This window comes from Daucus carota, chromosome 8 (genome assembly GCF_001625215.2).
Source record: "Daucus carota subsp. sativus chromosome 8, DH1 v3.0, whole genome shotgun sequence".
In the NCBI taxonomy this organism is placed as follows: domain Eukaryota; kingdom Viridiplantae; phylum Streptophyta; class Magnoliopsida; order Apiales; family Apiaceae; genus Daucus; species Daucus carota.
Window position 1 is genome coordinate 7,639,864 of NC_030388.2, and position 10,120 is coordinate 7,649,983.

The following is a 10,120-nucleotide window of genomic DNA, read 5'->3' on the forward strand; positions in this document are numbered from 1 at the left end:
GTTTTCCAATCTCAATCAGTCATAATGAAGCTACAAGTTGTTTCCGGGTTCAACGAGTCAATATGAAACTACAAGTTGATCCAATTTCAAACAACGAAAATGAAGCTACAAGTTGCTTTTCAACTTCAAAACGAGTCTGTAATAAGCTACAGTTGTTCCAACTTCATCAGTCAATAATGAAGCTACAAGTGTGTTTCGGCTCAAACGAGTCAAGAATGAAACTAAAAGTTGAATTCCAATTTCAAACAACGAAAAATGAAGTTACAAGTTTTCAATTCTCAAACAGTTAGAATGAAGCTACAAGTTGTTTCCACATCAATCTAGTCAATAATGAAGCTACAGTTTTCGGCTTAAAAGAGTCAAGAATGAAACTACAGTTGATCCAATTTCAACACCGAAAATGAAGCTACAAGTTTTTTCAACTTCGAACGAGTGGGAATGAGCTACATGTTGTTTCCAACTTCAATCAGTCTAATAATGAAGCTACAAGTGTTTTCCGGCTCAAACGAGTCAATAATGAAACTACGTTGATCCAATTTCAAACAACGAAAATGAAGCTACAAGTTTTTTCACTTCAAAGAGTCTGGAATGAAGCCACCAGTTGTTTCCAACTTCAATCTAGTCAATAATGAGCTACAGTTGTTTTGGGCTCAAACGAGTCAAGAATGGAACTACAAGTTGATTCCACTTTACACAACCTGAAAATGAAGATACAAGTGTTTTCAATCTTCGAAAGAGTTTGAATGAAGCCACAAGTTGTTTCCAACTTAATCAGTCATAATGGAGCTACAAGTTGTTTCCGGGTTCAAACGAGTCAAGAATGAACTACAAGTTGATTCCAATTTCAAACAACTGAAAATGAGCTACAAGTTGTTTTCAATTCAAAGAGTCTGGAATAAAGCTACAAGTTGTCCAACTTCCCATCTACAATAATGAGCTACAAGTTTGTTCGGGCTCAAACGAGTCAATAATGAACTACAGTTGTCCATTTCAAACAACCGAAAATGAAGCACAGTTGCTTTCAACTTCAAACGAGTCTGGAATGAAGCCACAAGTTGTTTCCAACTTTCAATCTCGTCAATAATGAAGCTACAAGTTGTTTTCCGGGCTCAAACCAGTCAAGAATGGAACTACAAGTTGATTCCAATTTCAAACAACGAAAATGAAGCTACAAGTTGTTTTCAACTTAAAGAGTCTGGAAGAACACAGTTGTTTCCCACCTCACTCTAGTCATAATGAAGCTACAAGTTGTTTCCGGGTCAAACGAGTCAAGAATGAAAACTAAAGTTGATCCATTTCAAACACTGAAAATAAGCTACAAGTGTTTTCAACTTCAAAAACGTCTGGAATGAAGCTACAAGTTGTGTTCGGGCTCAAACGAGTCAATAATGAAAACTACAAGTTGATCCAATTCAAACAACCGAAAATGAAGCTACAAGTTTTTTCAACTTCAAACGAGTCTGAATAAAGCACAAGTTGATCCAACTTCAATCGAGTCAATAAGAGCTACAAGTTGTTTCCGGGTCAAACGAATCAGAATGAAACTACAAGTTGATCCAATTTCAAACAACGAAATGAAGCTACAAGTTGTTTTCAACTTCAAACGAGTTGGAATGAGCCACAAGTGTTTCCAACTCAATCTGTCAATAATGAACTACAAGTTGTTTCCGGGCTTCAAACGAGTCAAGAATGAACTACAAGTTGATTCCAATTTCAACAACTGAAATGAAGCTACAATTGTTTTCAACTTCAAAGCGTCTGTAATGAAACCACACGTTTGTCCAACCTTCAATCTAGTCAATAATGAAGCTACAAGTTGTTTCCGTTTCAAACGAGTCAAAATGAAACAACAGTTGATTCCAATTTCAAACAACTGAAATGAAGCTACAAGTGTTTTTCAAACTTCAAACGAGTGGATGAAGCTACAAGTTGTTTCCACTCAATCTAGTCAATAATGAAGCTACAAGTGTGTTCGGGCTCAACGAGTCAAAATGAAATACAAGTTGATCCAATTTCCACAACCAAAATGAAGCTACAGTGTTTTCAACTTCAAACGAGTCAGAATGAAGATACAGGTTGTTTCCAACTTCATCAGTCATAATGAGCTACAAGTTGTTTCCGGGCTCAAACGAGTCAAAATGAAACTACAAGTTGATCAATTTAAACAATCGAAATGAAGCTACAGTTGTTTTCAACTTCAAACGAGCTGGATAAGCTGTCAAAAAAAAAATTGTTTTCACTCCAACGATCAAATGAAGCTACAAGTGTTCTAACTTCAATCGTCAATAATGAAGCTACAAGTTGTTGTGCTCAAACGAGTCAAGAATGAACTACAAGTTGATTCCAATTTTAATAACATGAAAATGAAGCTACAAGTTGTTCCAATTCAATTCTAGTCAATAATGAAGCTACAAGTTGTTTTCAAATTCAACGAGTCTCGAATGAAGCTACAAGTTGATTCCAACTTCAATCTAGGCAATAATGAAGCTACAAGTTGTGTTCGGGCTCAAACAAGTCAATAATGAACTACAAGTTGATCTAATTTCAAACAACCAAAAATGAAGCTATAAGTTGTTTTCAACTTCAAACGAGTCGGGAATGAAGCTAATTTGTTTTCAACTTCAAACGAGTCTGGAATGAAACTACAAGTTGTTTCCAACTTCAAACGACTCAATAATGAAGCTACAAGTTGTTTCCGGGCTCAAACGAATCAAGAATGAAACTACAAGTTGATTCCAATTTCAAACAACCGAATATGAAGCTACAAGTTGTTTTCAACTTCAAACGAGTCTGGAATGAAGCCACAACTTGTTTACAACTTCAATCTAGTCAATAATGAAGCTACAAGTTGTTTCCGGGCTCAAACGAGTCAAGAATGGAACTACAAGTTGATTCCAATTTCAAACAACTGAAAATAAAGCTAGAAGTTGTTTTCAACTTCGAAAGAGTCTAGAATGAAGCGACAAGTTGTTTTCAAGTTCAATCTAGTCAATAATGAAGCTACAAGTTGTTTCCGGGTTCAAACGAATCAAGAATGAAACTACAAGTTGATTCCAACTTCAATCTTGTCAATAATGAAGCTACAAGTTGTGTTCAGGCTCAAACGAGTCAATAATGAAACTACAAGTTGATTCCAATTTCAAACAACCAAAAATGAAGTTACAAGTCGTTTTCAACTTCAAACGAGTCTGAATGAAGCTACAAGTTGTTTCCACGTTCAACCTAGTCAATATTGAAGCTACAAGTTATTTTCAGGCTCAAAAGAGTCAAGAATGAAACTACAAGTTGTACCAATTTCAGACAACCGAAAATGAAGCTACAAGTTGTTTCCAACTTCAAACGAGTCAGGAATGAAGCTACAGGTTGTTTCCAACTTCAATCGAGCCAATAATGAAGCTACAAGTTGTTTCCGGGCTCAAACGAGTCAAAAATGAAACTACAAGTTGATTCCAATTTCAAACAATCGAAAATGAAGCTACAAGTTGTTTTCAACTTCAAACGAGTCTGGAATTAAGCTGTCAAAAAAAATTGTTTTCAACTTCCAACGAGTCTAAAATGAAGCTACAAGTTGTTTCTAACTTCAATCGAGTCAATAATGAAGCTACAAGTTGTTTGCAGGCTCAAACGAGTCAAGAATGATAGTACAAGTTGATTCCATTTTTAAATAACTAAAAATGAAGCTACAAGTTGTTTCCAACTTCAATCTAGTCAATAATGAAGCTACAAGTTGTTTTCAAATTCAAACGAGTCTCGAATGAAGCTACAAGTTGATTCCAACTTCAATCTAGGCAATAATGAAGCTACAAGTTGTGTTCGGGCTCAAACAAGTCAATAATGAAACTACAAGTTGATCTAATTTCAAACAACCAAAAATGAAGCTATAAGTTGTTTTCAACTTCAAACGAGTCTGGAATGAAGCTAAATTTGTTTTCAACTTCAAACGAGTCTGGAATGAAGCTACAAGTTGTTTCCAACTTCAAACGACTCAATAATGAAGCTACAAGTTGTTTCCGGGCTCAAACGAATCAAGAATGAAACTACAAGTTGATTCCAATTTCAAACAACCGAATATGAAGCTACAAGTTGTTTTCAACTTCAAACGAGTCTGGAATGAAGCCACAACTTGTTTACAACTTCAATCTACTCAATAATGAAGCTACAAGTTGTTTCCGGGCTCAAACGAGTCAAGAATGGAACTACAAGTTGATTCCAATTTCAAACAACTGAAAATGAAGCTAGAAGTTGTTTTCAACTTCGAAAGAGTCTAGAATGAAGCGACAAGTTGTTTTCAAGTTCAATCTAGTCAATAATGAAGCTACAAGTTGTTTCCGGGTTCAAACGAATCAAGAATGAAACTACAAGTTGATTCCAACTTCAATCTAGTCAATAATGAAGCTACAAGTTGTGTTCAGGCTCAAACGAGTCAATAATGAAACTACAAGTTGATTCCAATTTCAAACAACCAAAAATGAAGTTACAAGTCGTTTTCAACTTCAAACGTGTCTAGAATGAAGCTACAAGTTGTTTCCACGTTCAATCTAGTCAATAATGAAGCTACAAGTTGTTTTCAGGCTCAAACGAGTCAAGAATGAAACTACAAGTTGATCCAATTTCAAACAACTAAAAATAAAGCTACAAATTGTTTTCAACTTCAAACTAGTCTGGAATGAAGCTACAATTTGTTTTCAACTTCAAACGAGTCTGGAATGAAGCCACAAGTTATTCCCAACTTCAATCTAGTCAAAAATGAAGCTACAAGTTGTTTCCGGGCTCAAACGAGTCAAGAATAGAACTACAAGTTGATTCCAATTTCAAACAACTGAAAATGAAGCTACAAGTTGTTTTCAACTTCGAAAGAGTCTGGAATGAAACCACAAGTTGTTTCCAACTTCAATCTAGTCAATAATGAAGCTACAAGTTGTTTCCGGGTTCAAACGAGTCAAGAATAAAACTACAAGTTGATTCCAATTTCAAACAACTTAAAATGAAGCTACAAGTTGTTTTCAACTTCAGAAGAGTCTAGAATAAAGCTACAAGTTGTTTCCAACTTCAATCTAGTCACTAATGAAGCTACAAGTTGTGTTTGGGCTAAAACGAGTCAATAATGAAACTACAAGTTGATTCCAATTTCAAACAACCGAATATGAAGCTACAAGTTGTTTTCAACTTCAAACGAGTCTGGAATGAAGCCAAAAGTTGTTTCCAACTTCAATCTAGTCAATAATGAAGCTACAAGTTGTTTCCGGGCTCAAACGAGTCAAGAATGAACTACAAGTTGATTCCAATTTCAAACAACTGAAAATGAAGCTACAAGTTGTTTTCAACTTCGAAAGAGTCTAGAATGAAGCGACAAGTTGTTTCCAACTTCAATCTAGTCAATAATGAAGCTACAAGTTGTTTCCGGGTTCAAACGAGTGAAGAATGAAACTACAAGTTGATTCCAATTTCAAACAACTGAAAATGAAGCTACAAGATGTTTTCAACTTCAGAAGAGTCTAGAATAAAGCTACAAATTGTTTCCAACTTCAATCTAGTCAATAATGAAGCTACAAGTTGTGTTCGGGCTCAAACGAGTCAATAATGAAACTACAAGTTGATCCAATTTCAAACAATCGAAAATGAAGCTACAAGTTGCTTTCAACTTCAAACGAGTCTGGAATGAAGCCACAAGTTGTTTCCAACTTCAATCTAGTCAATAATGAAGCTACAACTTGTTTTCGGGCTCAAACGAGTCAAGAATGGAACTACAAGTTGATTCCAATTTCAATAACTGAAAATGAAGCTACAAGTTGTTTTCAACGTCGAAAGAGTCTGGAATGAAGCTACAAGTTGTTTCCAACTTCAATCTAGTCAATAATGAAGCTACAAGTTGTTTCCGGGTTCAAACGAGTCAAGAATGAAACTACAAGTTGATTCCAACTTCAATCTAGTCAATAATGAAGCTACAAGTTGTGTTCGGGCTCAAACGAGTCAATAATGAAACTACAAGTTGATCCAATTTCAAACAACCAAAAATGAAGCTACAAGTTGTTTTCAACTTCAAACGAGTCTGGAATGAAGCTAAATTTGTTTTCAACTTCAAACGAGTCTGGAATGAAGCTACAAGTTGTTTCCAACTTCAAACAACTCAAAAATGAAGCTACAAGTTGTTTCCGGGCACAAACGAATCAAGAATAAAACTACAAGTTGATTCCAATTTCAAACAACCGAATATGAAGCTACAAGTTGTTTTCAACTTCAAACGAGTCTAGAATGAAGCCACAAGTTGTTTCCAACTTCAACCTAGTCAATAATGAAGCTACAACTTGTTTGCGGCCTCAAACGAGTCAAGAATGGAACTACAAGTTGATTCCAATTTCAAACAACCAAAAATGAAGTTACAAGTCGTTTTCAACTTCAAACGTGTTTGGAATGAAGCTACAAGTTGTTTCCACGTTCAATCTAGTCAATAATGAAGCTACAAGTTGTTTTCAGGCTCAAACGAGTCAAGAATGAAACTACAAGTTGATCCAATTTCAAACAACTAAAAATGAAGCTACAAGTTGTTTTCAACTTCAAACGAGTCTGGAATGAAACCATAAGTTGTTTCCAACTTCAATCTAGTCAATAATGAAGCTACAAGTTGTTTCCGGGTTCAAACGAGTCAAGAATAAAACTACAAGTTGATTCCAATTTCAAACAACTTAAAATGAAGCTACAAGTTGTTTTCAACTTCAGAAGAGTCTTGAATAAAGCTACAAGTTGTTTCCAACTTCAATCTAGTCACTAATGAAGCTACAAGTTGTGTTCGGGCTAAAACGAGTCAATAATGAAACTACAAGTTGATTCCAATTTCAAACAACCGAATATGAAGCTACAAGTTGTTTTCAACTTCAAACGAGTCTGGAATGAAGCCAAAAGTTGTTTCCAACTTCAATCTAGTCAATAATGAAGCTACAAGTTGTTTCCGGGCTCAAACGAGTCAAGAATGAACTACAAGTTGATTCCAATTTCAAACAACTGAAAATGAAGCTACAAGTTGTTTTCAACTTCGAAAGAGTCTAGAATGAAGCGACAAGTTGTTTCCAACTTCAATCTAGTCAATAATGAAGCTACAAGTTGTTTCCGGGTTCAAACGAGTGAAGAATGAAACTACAAGTTGATTCCAATTTCAAACAACTGAAAATGAAGCTACAAGATGTTTTCAACTTCAGAAGAGTCTAGAATAAAGCTACAAATTGTTTCCAACTTCAATCTAGTCAATAATGAAGCTACAAGTTGTGTTCGGGCTCAAACGAGTCAATAATGAAACTACAAGTTGATCCAATTTCAAACAATCGAAAATGAAGCTACAAGTTGCTTTCAACTTCAAACGAGTCTGGAATGAAGCCACAAGTTGTTTCCAACTTCAATCTAGTCAATAATGAAGCTACAACTTGTTTTCGGGCTCAAACGAGTCAAGAATGGAACTACAAGTTGATTCCAATTTCAATAACTGAAAATGAAGCTACAAGTTGTTTTCAACGTCGAAAGAGTCTGGAATGAAGCTACAAGTTGTTTCCAACTTCAATCTAGTCAATAATGAAGCTACAAGTTGTTTCCGGGTTCAAACGAGTCAAGAATGAAACTACAAGTTGATTCCAACTTCAATCTAGTCAATAATGAAGCTACAAGTTGTGTTCGGGCTCAAACGAGTCAATAATGAAACTACAAGTTGATCCAATTTCAAACAACCAAAAATGAAGCTACAAGTTGTTTTCAACTTCAAACGAGTCTGGAATGAAGCTAAATTTGTTTTCAACTTCAAACGAGTCTGGAATGAAGCTACAAGTTGTTTCCAACTTCAAACAACTCAAAAATGAAGCTACAAGTTGTTTCCGGGCTCAAACGAATCAAGAATAAAACTACAAGTTGATTCCAATTTCAAACAACCGAATATGAAGCTACAAGTTGTTTTCAACTTCAAACGAGTCTAGAATGAAGCCACAAGTTGTTTCCAACTTCAACCTAGTCAATAATGAAGCTACAACTTGTTTGCGGCCTCAAACGAGTCAAGAATGGAACTACAAGTTGATTCCAATTTCAAACAACCAAAAATGAAGTTACAAGTCGTTTTCAACTTCAAACGTGTTTGGAATGAAGCTACAAGTTGTTTCCACTTTCAATCTAGTCAATAATGAAGCTACAAGTTGTTTTCAGGCTCAAACGAGTCAAGAATGAAACTACAAGTTGATCCAATTTCAAACAACTAAAAATGAAGCTACAAGTTGTTTTCAACTTCAAACGAGTCTGGAATGAAGCCACAAGTTATTTCCAACTTAAATCTAGTCAATAATGAAGCTACAAGTTGTTTCCGGGCTCAAACGAGTCAAGAATGGAACTACAAGTTGATTCCAATTTCAAACAACTGAAAATCAAGCTACAAGTTGTTTTCAACTTCGAAAGAGTCTGGAATGAAACCACAAGTTGTTTCCAACTTCAATCTAGTCAATAATGAAGCTACAAGTTGTTTCCGGGTTCAAACGAGTCAAGAATGAAACTACAAGTTGATTCCAATTTCAAACAACTGAAAATGAAGCTACAAGTTGTTTTCAACTTCAAAAGAGTCTGGAATGAAGCTACAAGTTGTTTCCAACTTCAATCTAGTCAATAATGAAGCTACAAATTGTGTTCAGTCTCAAACGAGTCAATAATGAAACTACAAGTTGATCCAATTTCAAACAACCGAAAATGAAGCTACAAGTTGCTTTCAACTTCAAACAAGTCTGGATTGAAGCTAAAAGTTGATTCCAACTTCAATCGAGTCAATAATGAAGCTACAAGTTGTTTCCGGGCTCAAACGAGTCAAGAATGAAACTACAAGTTGATTCCAATTTCAAACAACCAAAAATGAAGTTACAAGTCGTTTTCAACTTCAAACGTGTCTGGAATGAAGCTACAAGTTGTTTCCACGTTCAATCTAGTCAATAATGAAGCTACAAGTTGTTTTCAGGCTCAAACGAGTCAAGAATGAAACTACAAGTTGATCCAATTTCAAACAACTAAAAATGAAGCTACAAGTTGTTTTCAACTTCAAACGAGTCTGGAATGAAGCCACAAGTTATTTCCAACTTCAATCTAGTCAATAATGAAGCTACAAGTTGTTTCCAGGCCCAAACGAGTCAAGAATGGAACTACAAGTTGATTCCAATTTCAAACAACTGAAAATGAAGCTACAAGTTGTTTTCAACTTCAAAAGAGTCTAGAATGAAGCTACAAGTTGTTTCCAACTTCAATCTAGTCAATAATGAAGCTACAAGTTGTGTTCTGGCTCAAACGAGTCAATAATGAAACTACAAGTTGATCCAATTTCAAACAACCGAAAATGAAGCTACAAGTTGCTTTCAAATTCAAACGAGTCTAGAATGAAGCCACAAGTTGTTTCCAACTTCAATCTAGTCAATAATGAAGCTACAACTTGTTTTCGGGCTCAAATGAGTCAAGAATGGAACTACAAGTTGATTCCAATTTCAAATAACTGAAAATGAAGCTACAAGTTGTTTTCAACTTCGAAAGAGTCTAGAATGAAGCTACAAGTTGTTTCCAACTTCAATCTAGGCCATAATGAAGCTACAAGTTGTTTCCGGTTTCAAACGAGTCAAGAATGAAACTACAAGTTGATTCTAATTTCAAACAACTGAAAATGAAGCTACAAGTTGTTTTCAACTTCAAAAGATTCTGGAATGAAGCTACAAGTTGTTTCCAACTTCAATCTAGTCAATAATGAAGCTACAAGTTGTGTTCGGGCTCAAACGGGTCAATAATGAAATTACAAGTTGATCCAATTTCAAACAACCAAAAATGAAGCTACAAGTTGCTTTCAAATTCAAACGAGTCTGGAATGAAGCCACAAGTTGTTTCCAACTTCAATCTAGTCAATAATGAAGCTACAACTTGTTTTCGGGCTCAAATGAGTCAAAAATGGAACTACAAGTTGATTCCAATTTCAAATAACTGAAAATGAAGCTACAAGTTGTTTTCAACTTCTAAAGAGTCTGGAATGAAGCTACAAGTTGTTTCCCACTTCAATCTAGTCCATAATGAAGCTAGAAGTTGTTTCCAGGTTCAAACGAGTCAAGAATGAAACTACAAGTTGATTCTA